This window comes from Bombus pyrosoma, linkage group LG8 (assembly GCF_014825855.1).
Source record: "Bombus pyrosoma isolate SC7728 linkage group LG8, ASM1482585v1, whole genome shotgun sequence".
Taxonomy (NCBI): Eukaryota; Metazoa; Arthropoda; class Insecta; order Hymenoptera; family Apidae; genus Bombus; species Bombus pyrosoma.
In genome coordinates this window covers 11,032,277-11,048,872 of record NC_057777.1, presented here as the reverse complement: position 1 = coordinate 11,048,872, position 16,596 = coordinate 11,032,277, and the positions used below count along the sequence as shown (strand labels likewise).

The following is a 16,596-nucleotide window of genomic DNA, read 5'->3' as shown; positions in this document are numbered from 1 at the left end:
GTTATTTTGATAGTCTGGGTCAAGTATCCTATTTTGTATGAAATTAGTAAATGTCATGGTTTTCCAACATATTATATGAGTATATAACATACTATAACATATTGTATCATAAAGAAAATTTTGTAAGGGAAGCGTTACTGCAAAACATCGTTCATCCACCCTGCGAGCAGCATGAGAGGCTGGCGAGGGTTGTTTTATATAACATAATTGCAAATGCGTTATCAAGTGCATGGACGGACGTGATACAAAATTAAGGATTCGCTAGGATTATTGTTTCCGAGGACGAATCTGATGCGAAATCAGGAAGGCTCTAGGACAAAATCACGTGCGGACGAACCTGATACGAGATCAAGGAGCCACAAGAGATTGTAGTTGAAACTTGTTCGTAAACAAACCAGCAGCCTCTAGGGTTGACAGCATAGACGAACCTGATACGAAATCTAGGATGTTATCTTTCGTTTTGTCCACTGACGAAGCAGTATTAAAAGCACATTAAAAGTGGAAAAAAAATCAAACGAACACGTTGGGTTAGAACGTAATCTATACGCAAGTTTGCAGTCGAGGCATTAACGATAATTTTCTATTAACGTGTAAGATGGAATTACGTCACAGACAGTCTTTAATTACCTCTAACTTGAGAACTAAAATTCATAGCATATATAGTAACGTAAGGAACGAATGTATTCGTGCAGTTGGCAGAATACCAACCAATTATTATTTATTTCTACCAATTATTGGTAGAAATAAAAATAGACTAACATTTTTCTTAATACATCTGAGATGGTGTATGTGTTGTCCGTGATAATAGTAGCTGCTGGCTGTAGATGTCGCTTGCTGGGGTACTGCAGTATTTTCTTCCTATTTAAGAATCGTGGAAGAAAAGTCGGACTTCGGTCGCCGGGATTCGAACGTTCGTAACCTAAGGCTCTAACCACCTTTTTTTTACGTGGGGAAATCCTCGCGGACACCCCGCCACCCCCTGGAAGGCGACGGGGTAGTGTCGAACTCAAACCGATCAAAACCCCACGGTGTCCATCCCGACGTTTGTTAGGAGTGTCCCGGGGCCTCTTCCGAATTACTGCCAGGGCAAGGCGCTAACCACTGGGCTGCCGTCGTCCGTTGGTAGTTAGTGTCGAGTGGCGGTATTTGTATTGTCGAGTGCCGCCACACATCCTTAAATACGTTCGACTGTTTATACCTGTTTATTATACACGGACACTTGCTACAATAAATGTAGAAATAACAGTTAACTACATACATAAACAATACGTGGGACGATATTGAGGTATTTTTCTTATTAGTGCAGCATTTTTCCTACTACTGCAGCATTTCGGGTACACAGGATAGAATTGTAGACACTAGCATCGTTGACAAGCTGATGTTCTGATATTCGAGGGACTCTGTGAAACACTCTAAATCGGATTACTAGAGATATACAGAGAGATTCTAACGAGTAGAAGGTAGAAGGTAGGGAGTTACTCTTGAGCGGTTAACCACGGTGTAGTTAAACGTAATGGCGAGAATCAGCGGATGCCCTACAAGTCAAATATCCTAGCAGAGACAGACTACAGGTACTTGAAATCGTGCAAGCCTAAATCTAATATGCACGTGATCTGGACCACTGCTTCTAAAGGAACAAAAATCGAACGACCAGGATGACTGTAGACGTTGGAAAAGTAAGTACAATTTGCGGATAATCATTCCTTTCAACCTCATTCCATTCCTCTCACCGATGGTGAGAGCAACTCATCAAAGCAATTATGTCTGAGATATTTATCTTTGAAAAAGAGATGTATCTTGGCATCTTCCTTCATATTTAGAGGAATTTATTTCGTATTTCTTATTATTGTTTTCTCTGAACAGCTTTTGCTGCCTTTTCCTTTCTTGATGTCTGAAAAATAATTTTACTAGCTGCAGTTGTAGTCCTTTTTATTTTTTATCGATACAGTACAGGAATTACATATTCCTAATTTATAACGCAGAAATTCTTAAATAAGGGACAAGCGATATTTGATTCTGTATTGTGAAAAAGGTAATAATTTTAAAAGTTTCAGATGCTTAGCATAATCAACAAAATATTTGTTAGTATATATTATTTATACTTCGGCTGTTCTCACTCCCTTGTATTAAAATTGTGATAATACCTGTGCTCCAATTGAAAATATCTATAAGTCGATCCGAAACTGGATTATTTTATACATATTTTATACAACGAACTCCGCATATACAGTCATCAAGGAGGTTTGATCACATACGTGTATGTATCACATATTTATAATGAAGGCACATTTATGTTATCGGCACATTTGTGTACCTAAGTTTTATTTACTATTATTCTTATCATCTTTGTAATCCTTATATCCTTACATATGTGTACATATAGCACTTAATGAATAATTGAAATTAATATTTATATTTTTGTGTAAACAAGCCGCATGGCTTGTCCCTGATTGTATAAATTACACATAAATATATCTCCATGAATGAAATAGCAAATCAATAAGAATAAATTTTATTCTATCACATTACAGTTTAATTGTAACAAATATTTTTTTATGCAATGTTTTCAAAGAGGATTTAATATTGTACAAAAAAAATGTCTGTCATTGTAACTGTCAACCGCAGCCAACTACAAATTTATAACGTTGAAGTGCATTTTTGTGTGAAATAATGGAGCATTGTACATTGTGCGACTATTAATATTCTCCACTGTGGAAAAGTTGGTATTTAAACCGCGTGATTGCTTCAAACTTATTACTTTAGTTTGAATTGTTTGAGACTGTTGACTCCTATCGATTCTGATAGATGATTAACTTGCGTGGGTAGAGTCAATCGTTTACAAAATATATTAAAATTTGGTAGGGTATCATACTCTTTTCGAGGCGTTGCTGCCTGTGCTTTGTAAGGCTTTAAAGAAAGAAAGTAATTTGTTTTAGGCAAACTTTCTTCTTTACGTAGCAAGTTAAAGACACTTTTCACAGTTTGACTGAATTAGGTTTCTCTATTGTCTCTCGTTCGGTCCACAGAATTATTTATAACACTTGCATTTTTGTGGTTGCTCCCTAATCACATTATTCCATTTTTGAGCTAAAACTAGAATGAATATCTTTTCACTATAACATCGAAGTTGTTTTGCAAACACAAGGGTAACAATTCCTCCAATGTGGTTCTTGCCTTGGCTTCGCAGCTTGAAACACATTGAGAAGACAGACTTAACAATAATTCACAATAAAACAGATAGAAGACAAAGATCTTTCTACGTCAACGTGATGTTTTAGCTGTATCGCATAAAATATATTGTATATGTACGTAAACTCCCTAGAGTTCTAGGGTGATAGGGACTTTTCCTGTTTCACGGACAGCACAACTTTCTTTGTTTCACGGACAGAACGACTTTCTTTGTTTTACGGGCAGCCATTTTGATAGACGCTCATTTCCCAAACGGACGGACAGAGAGCAACATCAGAGATAGACAAGACCATAGAAGAAAGAGTAATTATTTAAAACATTAAAGATTGACGGAGAAATATCGGTAGCTCAGGACGTTGAAAATCGATTCTCGATTTTCAGGTAGACAAACTTGTTATTTATTGTTTACTGTTATTAATTGACTGTTGTTTATTTTATTATTGCTGTTATTAATTGTTGTTAATTATTAGTTGTTATTTACTCCTGTATTTCATTTAAGTATTTTCACAATAAACTCGATTTTCAGACTTCAGAATCGATCCTCGAATTACCACGTCATTAACGATCTTATATGTATATTATACAAAATATATGTTTAATACGCATACATTGTGCAATACTGTGTAGAAGTGTTCAGTTGCATTTAAAAGCAACAAAGCCAAAATTTAGCAAATAATAATTTTTTATTTTCAAATATCTTTGCGTCTATGAAATATCCTTCCATCGCTTCCTCTTATCGATGATTTTAGCAGATTGCTATTTGATTTGTCTCCATATTCATTCTTTACAAATCCAACTTAAGTTGCTAGAGATAAATTTTCCTTCCCGACTTTTGAAAATAACTCATTAACTAATATAACAATCATTAATTCATGTCTTGTTGTACTTTTTGATTATATTTTAAATATCACAGGATCGTGGATATTATATTTGTGCAATTTACTTCACGTGTTTTTCACAATAATGTGCTTGTATAAAATTTCCATCTGCTGTTTGTCCCAGCAAAAGAAACGAAGACAATTTAATTAAAGTTTTCACAAACTCATGTTTCTCATTTTCAAGAACACATGTTACGAAATTCGATTTGCTGGCCGAACAGTCAGACCTGAGGGAAATTTTGCAACGTTGCTATGTGTCCCCACCTCCTCTACTCCTATTGTGGTCCTCCTCCGTTGTGGCCCACGTACTTACCGAGCTCCTTGATACTAAGGCTAAAGTTAGAACGTAACAATTAGTATTACAGACGAGGACCAGCTGGTAATTATTGAATGGCTTGGTAAATTCATAGCATTCCGGACAGTCAATGGATTTCTACCAAGCGAAGGAGTGCCAGCTTCGGTCATTGTCTCTGGCTAGACATTAAATGTAGCACAAGGAGTAAACAAAAATATCTGGGATTGATCAATGAAGAAGACGTTTTTCGACGATAGACCTGTACGTCGATAAAGTGTAAGTATATCTTTCATATCTTTATTTTTTACGATTTCTAATAATATGTTATTTGTGTTATTAAATATAGGTTTGGTGTTGATATTTAATAGATTCACACAGATACTATTTTACTTTCTATATTTCGCCAGCTCGTACAAAACGTCTGAACACATCGAATACACTTAGATAATTAACACGTGGTCGACTCCTAAGATAAAAGAGCGTCGTTAGAAGTCGTGCCAACATAGCTTGTAGGAACTAGAGATCATACCAACTTAGCATTTCTTAACAATACTTACTATTCACTAGATTTCGCCCGCAAACTTCGTTCGCCTGGATTGTTAAATATAAGCAACAATTCAAAAGCGAATGAATCTTTATAAGTTAAATACTCACATATTTTTTATATTAACAGTTAAATAATAAAAAGTATTAAATCATAAAAAGATTTTAGAACAACTATTGTTCCTTGACCTCTACCAAACATGCGAGCGCATATAATTTACATGTCAGGCTGTTTCTCAGCTTCTAGAAAACGGGTGGAGAAAACTCCATTAACGTTTGTTCAGTAGTTTTTACATGACGCGAATACAGACAGACAAACAAATAGACAGATGAAAATTCCAATAATTGGTTTTTTGGCCTCCATAATTTATGAGTTGTCTCTGGATGACTGTTTTATTTTTTTTTTTTTTTATTCGATGTACAAATACAACCCTTCTTTATTATATGCATAAATAGGTGCATAGATTATTTATTATACACAGTTCTCGCCTACTGGCTTAGGACAACCTTCTGGTTTTACATATTTCTCTTATTTCCTACGCTTACTTGCCACACTCTCGCTCTCTCCGTTCATTCCTCTCCACCTACACTTTCATTCATACTCTATACACTCTGCCTACAGTCCAATCTAAGATTTCTACATTTACATATCACGTAGCACTGATAACACCTATCATTCTCCATAAATCTTTCCTTTGCTCTCATTCTCTCTGTCTCTATCTCTCTCTTCGTCATATTGTTCTTCCTTCTACTCGGTCCCTCTTCAGTATTCAATATTGCTTTCTCTCCCTCTTTAGTTTCTGTTTCTTACTATGGCCTTTAGCTCTTCATTCTCCTTCCCTCTCTCACCCTCTCCATACTCCACCGTATTTCTATTCTCCACGGGGCACCGTGGGGCACCCAGGTGGCTGTGGTGGTTCTTCCGGACAGTGGGATGCCACGCGAAGAGAGGGATATGAGGATAAAAACAGGGCTGACTATCGCATCGGCTAGGTTGCTTGCAGACGTTCAGCAGTGTTATAAATGTCACATGCTGGGGCATATGGCGGAGAGGTGTATGACGGTATGCCCTGGTAGGGAATTATGTAGGAGGTGCGGTAACGTGGAGCACTTTATGAAACACTGCAATAAGGAACCGAAGTGCGCGATGTGCTCGAGGTATGACGGAATTAATGCGAAGCATGTAACAGGGTCGCTGGCGTGCCCGATGGTGCGTCAGGGTTTTAGAGAAAATAGCCGCGGATAAAGATAAAAGCTCTACAAATAAATTTAAACAGGTGTAGCTCAGGACTTGATGATGCAGTATGCGTGTGAAAACAGGGTGGACATGGTGTTCATCTCTGAGTCCTATAGGCAGATGCCTTATTGGTATAATGATGAGGGCGGGGATTCATCTGTTTGGGTCGGTCTGTTTAATGGTAGACATGCCGCGAGCGAGACCCTGGTTAGTAAGGATGGTCGGCGTTAGGGTCCATAATATATTTTGTGTTAGTGTATTGTTCCTCTAATACGAATAGCCAGGTTTTGACACCTATGTGAGGGAGCTCGAAGAAATGATAAGGAATGGTAGGAAAAGAGCTCCAGCGTTGATGGTGGCTGGTGACTTCAACGCGAAATCTTCGGCCTGGGGTGGCAATAAGACGGAGTCGAGGGGAACGTACCTGCTGGATATGTCTGTCAGGAATGAACTAATGCCGATCAAGACGGCGGGAAAATATTCCTTTGTGAGGAACGGAAGGACTAGTTTCACAGACGTTTTAAGTGTAAATTGACGAATGAGGCTGAGTTGGAAGAGGAGTACAGTAATGGATTGGTACTCAGCCTCCCATCATTATTATTTATTACATATATTTAGGAGTAATTTTAATCGGGTGACTAGAGGAAATTTTAAATATATGACATCCATATTAAGAATATGGATGTAGATAGTTTTTTAAGCAAATTTGACGCAAATTTTAATTGAATACTGACGAGACGGCATGTGGCGAGCGATTGCAGAAGACTCTGGAACGTTCGTGTGCCGAGGATTTTAGGAAAATTTTTCCGTCGTGCGTAAGAAGAAACACCAAATATTGGTGGAATAGTGAATTGAGAGTGTTAAGGAGCATGACCTGGAGGAATAGAAGAAGAGCGCAGCGGGCGTTAGTGGCCCGAAGAGATGATGCAGGAGACCTGGTAGCTGCATATAAGGAGGCGAGGAGGCGTTTGAAGAAGGCGATCGAACTCAGTAAAGAGAAGTGTGGGAAGGGATTCTGTGCTACCCTGGACCAGGATCCGTGGGGTAGGCCGTACCGTGTAGTAGGAGCTAAAATGATGCTGTAAACACCAGCTGAGCCCTTCGGGAGGGACAGGATGGCGGGAATTATGGGAGACCTTTTTGTCACCAAACAGGAACCGTGTTGGGGGGTGCAACAAGAACTGCAGATCCCGCCTGAGACAGCCAACGGGGGATTGGATCTAGACATCTGTGAGGAGGGCCTGAAGATAGCCGTCGGGAAGTGTGATCCCAGGAAAGCCGTAGGTGTGGGCGGGATCCCAGAAGGGATTGTCAGGATCGTCGCGGGAAGACGGACAGGTATGCTCCTGGACGTGCTCAATGAGATAAATAAGGCAGGACGTATACCGGCGGTATGGAAGGTGGCAAGGGTGGTCCTTATACCCAAGCCAGCCGGGGATCTGTCGCTGTCATCGTCGTACAGACTAAACAGCATATTGCCGGCGTTGAGCAAAGTCTGGGAGCATACGTGTAAGATGCTGATAGAGAGGAGTATAGGGAGAGATCCCTGCCACAGGGAACGGTATGACTTCAGGAGGAGAAGCGGAACGTTGGATGCCGTGGACAGGACGGTCGCGGTTGCTGAAGAATGTAGGAGGAAGGGTCTGGTGTGCGTTCTGGTCGCCTTGGGTGTTAAGAACGTCTTCAGTACCTCGAGTTGGAGAAAAGTCATCGAGAAGATTAGGAGAAGACAGCTACCAGGACGACTGCAGGAGCTGATCAGAGGTTACCTGGCCGGCAGGAAAATCGTGGCCTACTGTCGGGACGGCGTTGTAAGGAGGAACATGTACGCGAGGGTTCTGCAGGGGTCAGTTTTAGGACCGCTACTGCAGAATCTTGTGTATGACGTACTACTGGATACGCTGGACCATGTTAAGGATACGGAAGCAGTGGTGTTCGCTGACGATCTGGCGGTATTACTCGAGGCCGGGGGGTCCCAGGACATCCGGGCGGTCATGGGAATGGTCACTGGATGGTGTAGAGACGGCGGGCTGCATTTGGCGCGCAAAAAGACGGAAGTGATTTTGTTGACGAAGAAGAGGATTCTGACAAATTTTGCTTTTGACGTGGAGGGGGGGGATCGCTACTAGCTGTACGGTTAAGTACTTAGGAGTACTTCTGGACAATGCTCTGGAGTACTCCCCCACCTTGAACAATTGTGTAACAAAGCGGAGAGGTTTCTGGTGCCGAACGTAAATGGACCGACGGATGTAGTAAGAAGGCTGTATTACGGTATCTGGGAATCGGTGGTCCTGTATGGTCCGCCGATATGGGCCTCTTTGTGATACAGATCCTTACGGGGCACGGTATCTTTAATTGGTACTGTCATAGAATCGGGAAAGAAACACATACCAGTTGTTGGGATTGTGGAGATGTACTGGATGATGCTGAGCACGAGCTGTTTAGGTGCTCCAGATGGGTAGTTGAGAAAACGGCGAATTAGGTGAAGAATGGACGTTAGAAAATAGGATCGTGGAGAAGATGACGGCGGAAGAACTTACGTGGAAGAGGTTTATTTTATTTTGTACCACTGTCATGAAGCACCGGCAAAACAAAGAGAGGGAGGTGGAGGTTACTGTAAGAAGAACGGGAGGAAGGAGGAGAAGAAGAGACCGGTGAAGATAGATTGAGAAAGGGTACGTGTGTAGAGGCCAACCCGAAGTATTGTCCAATGACTGTTCCGGGTTGGAACCTTGAGTACCGTCACACAGGGGAATGAGGAAGGGTTTTTAGTGGATATGGCCATGTCATCTGACCGAGTTCCACATAACCTGGTGACACGGGTCACTATGCATGCGTAATAGCATTTTCCCCTCCTCGCGCGCAAAAAAAGAAAGAAAAAGGTCATTGTGCAGTTGAGCACCCGGTCTGGTGATGAAAATATCGCTAAAACTGGCGTTGGATTCTTCACTGGCGCATCCATGAGATTAAAATTCCGAACATATTCAGATAGAGATCGATTACAGGGATTTCCTTGTGGTCCGCCTGTGTTATTGCGGTCATGGTACTGGGTCTATTGAAGCCCTCTATATCAGTATCTTTATCTTATCTGTGGCTATGTCTGGATCTCAATCTTCTGCTTCGGCATCGTCATCCCTTGCGGTTTCGTGGTCGTTTGGGGTGCGTTGCCCGTTGCGGAAGGAGGTAATAGCTAACATTCGGACACTGTGGAGATGGCGTATCTTTCGCGGTACATTGTTCTGTGGCTGCGGCCTTTTGCTGGCGTTTTTCTGGCGTTGAGGTTAGATTGGGGTTGGGTTAAACTAGGTTGGGGTTAGGACGGAGAGGGCAGGAACAGGGCGTGGCACATGCTGGAATTCTGTCTGGCGTGGGAGCTACTCCGCTACACTCTGCGTCTCGTCATAGGTGAGAGATTGGCCCCTTCGGCGGTCGTGGAAGCGATGCTGAACGGGCCACAGGAGTACGAAGCTGTTCGCTTCTTCTGCGAGCAAGTTATGCTCGTAAAGGAGCGGGCAGAGAGGGAGAGAGAGAAAAATTCTCACCCTTGTAGGGTAACGCGACGGAGAGTGATGGAGGTCAGGCGGCCCAGAGCCGCTTCACCGCCGTCCCAACGGGCCACGACAAGAAGGGGGATGGCAGTAGGGGCAATGGCCCCCTCTAGCGCCAAATTCAATAGTTAGGGGAAGTTGAGGACTGGCTCAATCAAAGGACCGCGGCGGATGGGTGCAGCGATTCGTAAGAGGTCCCCGGAGCACTCCTGTCACACGTGTAGGAAGGAGTTTTAGTTGGTAAGAGTTCGACACTACTCTGCTGTTGCCGATTATTAGCAGCAGCAGAGCGTTCACGAAGATTTCTCCACATGAAGGGAAAAAAAGGTTGGGGTTAGGAGACTGGTACAGCTTTTCCAAGATGTTCTGGTCGCAGAGGAAATATTCGATGACTTTTTCTTTGCTGCGCTTTTACTTTAACCGTGCACGAGAGAATATGTTGTTTTCCTGCACGAGTTCTTTTCAGCGCGTTGATTAGTTAACAATATGAACAGGACTTCGCAGTGGACTGTTGCTTTTTTAATGATTTTTCGCTCCATCCGATCTGCTTGGAATTTGCGCCTGGTAAGGGGATTATGGGGTTCTCCGTTGGTAGTTGTTCTCCGTTGGAAACTTCACAGTTTTGAGAACCTCTCGATTCTGCTTCTGCTACACCGACGCTCTTATTACACAATGTCCTTTCGCTATCGTATTCCTTACTTCTCTCCTCGCGTTCTTGCTTTTCTTGTAATAACAGAGTCCCGAGAGGTATACGGTACACTTTCTCGGATTCTACTATAACAGCAATAGCATCTTTACGAACATTTCAGCGCCAAACCCTGTAGTCAGATAGTTATTATTAAATTAAAATTTTATTGATCTTGTCGTCAATGCGTTTCGATCTCTGTTATTTTTTGTTTAGTATCCTATAACTCTATAGGATACTCATCCCATGCATTCCCCACAGATATTCCATCGTTTCCCGCATTAAATATTGTTGATAGCGAAGGTGGAGTTATTTTATCAATTCTTTTTATTTTCAAGATTAATATTGTTTCATTCAATGTGTCAAATCTTTCTCTACGCTCATATATCCTTATTGATATAAGGACAATGTAGTCTTAGACAGCGCTATACCGAGAGGTAGAAGGTGTACTATACCCACTTCCTTCAGAGTTTTAGCGTCTCTTCTGCCTGGACACGTGATCTGAAGTCTTTTTTTATCCACGAAAATCAATCATCCTGCTTGGTAGTCCAGGTATATTCAAAAGGACTGTTCCTCATTTCTTTAGGAATGATTCACGCAATCGAGTTGTATGGTGACTGCGAAGGTGCAATTACGTCGTCTTCAAGTTCTTTCACTACTTATCACTCTCGTTCCTTCAAAGAGAAACAGTGTAAGTTCACCTTTATATATCGACAGGAAACGTTACTGCGTCATATTGACGGGAATATCATCTACCGTCGGAATTTTGTATGAGATTTTATACATATATGATAAACGAGCACCGGGTAGTTTATATCTCCGTAAGCGTTCTTCTATGTTATGTAACAATGTGAGACGTAATGTTTCTCCCCTTCATTCAACCGCTCCAGATGAACAACGTCCATTATCTCAGTAACACGATCCACGGGTGCAGGATGTTCTTTGGACGAAGAACAGTGAACGGTATCAGTTCCTGGCTAAGTACTTCAGTTCCTACGTCTTCGTCCAGCGCGTCTATGCCAAAACGTGACATATTTCGGTTTTTTGAGTTTAGTTTATAAATGTTTCTCACACGGACAGGATATCTCTAATTTGAGGCGGAACATGCGCAAGCTGATGTATACTATTTCGACGTATCTGTTTACGCATACGTGTTGGTATAGTAAACACTCGTGTACGTCGATTTGCATCATACGGTGCATGATTAGCCCACTTCACGAATGTTATTGACCTAATCGAATGGCTACCCATCTACTATCTAATCTAGATTGTCTATCAGTAGGATCGGTACTATTCGTTATGGAAGAGCTGTTTATTCGACCATTCGCAGAGAGACGCGATCGCGAGAAGGCGCGTCAACGGGAGTCGTAAATTCCCGTTACGATTAGATAATCGACGCCACTAAATGATCGATCCCCTGATTTCTGTTACGACAATAGGGGTGATTCAACTGAATTTACACTGAATTAACAGGTATAAATTAATGTTTATTCCAACAACTTTATAAAGAAGATAGTTACACTGATGCGGATGTATAAGTTAAGTAAGTGATTGATTTAAGGATAGAAACCCGGTAATGACATGTTGACTACTCTAACAGTGAAGAATAAGTAAAGCAAAGTGACGATGCTGTGTCGGAGAAAAGCTAGTGATGGGTGTGTCTAACGCAAGGGACCATCGGATTTGTTGATGACAATTTTGGTTAGGAAAGTAAGGGCAGTAGACTTGCTTCTGATTGGATAAAAGAAGGTTGATGGACTAGGAAGGGTCTTAGCCGCCCTCGATAGATAGTTGCTAGTGTGAAGTACCGTACATGAGAAAAACTAACTTTCGCGTGTCTTCCCCTAGTAAACAATAAGATTTGGAAACGAGTCAGTAAAGAGATGTTTTGTACGATCTGAAGGACTTTAGCTAGAAAATGCCTGAGATTTATGATAGGTCCTTAAGACTATTGAGGCTATGCCGTAAGGACGTGCGGATATCTGGTTGCCATCTTGCCCGCGGTGTGTGGCCTGATCTAGGTAGAGTGTTGCTTGACGTAACAGAGCAATTCGACCGTTTCGGCTCATAGGAAGTCGATTCCTAATATTACGTCGTTCATTATAGGAAAATTACGCGCGATATGGAAATTATGGAAATTTTTCGGAAATTTTATATCAAGAATAGCGAGAGTTTTAATAGCTTTCGGAACTATACCAGCGATTTTTATGACTCGACATACATTAACAATCAAATCCAGGTGTCCACATATTTATGAGCAGCAGTGTAGGTGTTTTTATTTTACGGTAAAGCCTTTCGACTCGAATGCCTTTAAAACAATTTCAGTCACAGAATATTGATATAATTTATAAAATATCGATAATCGAAGCTAAGCTGCAGCTCCTGTGCTCTCGAGTATAGAGAATTCGAAAATGATAATACAATGGTGCAGTGTTTCAATTAATAAATTGGTATCTACGGAACTATCAATAATTATTATTTCTCAGATTGCGGTTTAACTTCAGTTCGCAATTATCTATTTCATATTTTTTGTATTAATAAGCACGGTTGTTTGTAATATTTACAATAATTACAAATCTATATAAACTTTCGCTATATAAATTGTAATTACACAAAGAATTGATAGTTATCGTTTATATAATGATGCAAGAAAAAATACATTTGGTATTAAAAATTCATGTAATTTCTACAAATAATATTACTATGACTAGTGTAAATGACATTGTTGTAACCAATGTGTAAAAATGAATACCGATAACAGGAAAAAGCAAGGACATAAATATATAGCTCAAAAAACAACTTCTGCAATTAATAACAGTTTTCCCTAGTTGTGGCATTTCATTAATATTTGAATGTTTAATTTACGGTGAACATTTTTGGCGTTGCTATCAATTTAAATAATTCTCCAAAAATAAGTTTCGTTTTGGTACTACAGAACGTACTAACCACATACACGCAAAGTTTGGGTTTTGAGTTCATGTACTCGCCGTTCCTATGTTAATTTCAAGTGCACGTTCTACCTGTAACAGTTGAAATTCTGCCTATCGCACATATTCGTATTCGATAATTCATACGAAATTCATACGAAATTTCTATTCTCACAAAGGAATGCACAAATGATTATTCACATAAGTCAGTAAAAAGAAGGATAAAAAGGTTTAATTCTCCTAAAAATTTTGATATGGTACAAATTAACCGAAGATTTAACATATGGTTCATATCGTGTTTGGATTCATTTTATCGATTGTAATTTATTGCTAAACATAGAATTAATATGTTGATTTGGTGTACAGATAAAATCACAAGCCACTGGCGGTTTTCAAGCGTTCATCATCCACTATAGGGAAGATCCTGATCAGCAGAATCTCATCGATCGGATTCAAGAGGACTGGGTACGTGTCATATCGTTATTTATCCAATTACATAAGGGAATATATATATAAAAATGTGTATTTTCGTTTACCCGTCAATTTGACGGGTGCTTGTGGAGATAGGTATATACGAAAAGCCCGTAAACCTAGTGTTAAGCTCGATTATGTTGCTCAACGTAACAGAATCCTTTATTTTGTCCTTTATTTTTTAAAATACTTCTAATTTCAAATATATAAATTTGAAAGACGTACATAATAATTATATTTAANAATAATATAAATTGATAGTCTCGTGATTATCACGTCAATTTAGTTTTCGATATATTTATACGCGAATCGACAAACGATATCTGTTACTATATAACGACTTCTCCAATGTCTGAGCTTGAATGCGCGCAAACTTCACTTTAGGGCAAATAAAATTATTATCATGTAACTACTGTGGAAGAAAGGGGCCGCGCCTTCGGCTAGCTTGAGAAGTGTTTATCCAACGGATACCAAACGTATCTAAGTGCCGCAATAGTTACAAAAGACGGGTTAGAAAGGAGATAAATGTGAGAACTTTGAGTGCACTTCTAGGTTACAAGCGAAATGATCGACATAAAATAATAATTGTTCTATTTCGAAAAATAATATCAATTATAAATTCGTTCAGTATTTGTATAATTAACTTGTTGTTATTTCAAGCAAGCTATTAAAAAGACTAACCCAAACGCAATACATTGATGACATTTACATTTAATTGCTTTACATTTAATTGCAATTCTCGTTTATATATACTATAAACAGAAGATAAGAGATAGATTTGTTGTGGATTTGGGCAACTAATACTGACCCATACACTGCTTCAGACACACAACTATAGGCTGGCTACACTATAGTACTATCGATAGTTATTTGCAAATATCTCGGATACTAAGGGCGATCATTACAGATGTACTGTTGAGGAAATGTTAAGTTGGTATGACCACTAGTTCCTACAAGCTAAGTTGGTACAACTTCTAACGACGCTCTTTTATCTTAGGCGTCGACCACGTGTTAATTATCTAAGTGTATCCGGTGTGTTCATATGGCTGTACATGGTGGTGAAATACAGAACGTAAAAACTGAATCTATTTGGATCAATTAAATATCAAACCCCAATACCTATTTAATAACATGTTCGATGTCAAAAGTTTCACACATCTCAACAAAAAATCAATAAACTTGGGAGCAATACGTTGCGATTGCTCCCAATCTACATAGTCCAAGTATTCCCTCAAAGCAATATTAGTAACTGACTAAAAATTAGCCGTCTGAATTATTTTAGGATAAAATGGCGAAAATCAGAAAAAAATACATAACGCAATGTCACAAATGCGTTGTGTCATGTCATACCTCACAAAACTGTAACTTTAATTATCGATGCGTAAAATGCATTGAGCCGCACTGACCAGGCGAGTACAATATAAAAAAAGAAGACACAGTAAACAAAGATAAAATCAAACCTGCGACCTATAAGCCTACCCAACATAAGCAAAGTATTTGAAATAGTCATAAACAATCCCCTAGTCTCCTTTTGCACAAAAAACAACGTAATCCCAGAAAATCAAATCGGCTTCCGACACAAACATTCCACAGTCCACGCAATAAATAAACTAACGTCAGACATCTGATGGGCTCTCAATGCAAAGCAACGAGTAGCCGCTTGCCTCGAAAAAGCATTCGATACAGTAAGAATTTGAGGCCTTATATACAAAATATGTATTTCTTTGGGCAATAAACGTTATAATTAAAATTAAAAAAGCACTCGTTTTCGTTTGATCACGAAAGTTAAGCAACGCTGGGCACGGATAGTACTTAGTTGGTTGACCGCCTGGGAACTCCGTGTGGTATTGGTTTTTTTATTTTTCCAATTTTTTTTTTTTGCTTTCTTTAATAATCTATTTTTAATAATCTATAATATATTAATAATATAAGCATCGAAAAAAAAGAAATGTTTTAATATTACACGACTATTACCATACATTATATCATTCTCATTTTTATACACATCTGTTTTTTTAATGACAGTAAGAGCAAATAACAAAACTGCTTATTTCAGCCAACTCTCATACCACGTTGAGTGCACTCGTTCTCGTCCGATCACGAAAGTTAAACAACGTAGGGCACGGATAGTACTTAGATGGGTGACCGCTTGGGAACTCCGTGTGGTGTTGGCTTTTTTTAATTTTTTCCAATTCTTCCTATTTTCCTTAATAATTTATTGTCATGTACGTCGTGTTAAAAATATACTTTTAGTATTACCGCGTATGTCAATGTCGTGGTTATTCGCAGCTTTCTCCACGCTTTTGGTTATACATCTAAGTACGCTTGTTTGAAGGTCAATAGACTATTGCTGAATCACGCATTACTTATAAATTGTTGTCTAGCACGTAAGTGTAATTTCGTGTACATTATACACCAGTACTGTGTGCTATACTTCATGAACTGCACAACAGATTTAACGCATTAATTATCTATGCATCTATTGCACTGATTCCTGCAGTAGTGTTTACTTTCGACACTTTATTGTCGCCGTTCGTACAAAACGGCTATTTATATTTATCCCAATTTTTATTTCACGGATGACGACATAATAAATTTGTTAACATATAGCGAACTTGATACCCAATATTCATTACATGCGTCTAATCCATTATGCCATTCGTGGTTTGGGTGAATAATTACTTTCACTTTAAAAAGACAAAGAACGTGAAACCATACTAATTACTGTACGTTCTGGCCGTTGTAAAAGTTTTTGGATAAAAGAAACATAAACAGCTCGGTTTTCTTTTCCTAATCAGATCCAGTTTCTTTCTATGATAACGC

The 16,596-nt window shown here is 39.5% G+C and overlaps 1 protein-coding gene and 1 non-coding gene across 2 annotated transcripts in view; both read left to right on the top strand.

Moving 5' to 3' along the window:
• LOC122569948 overlaps positions 1-16,596 on the top strand; it is a 383,055-nt gene that overhangs the window by 325,912 nt on the left and 40,547 nt on the right. The window lies entirely within an intron of this gene.
• On the top strand, positions 15,829-15,947 carry LOC122570451. Its single transcript, XR_006317816.1, has one exon. It is a non-coding gene; the product is annotated as a 5S ribosomal RNA (ribosomal RNA).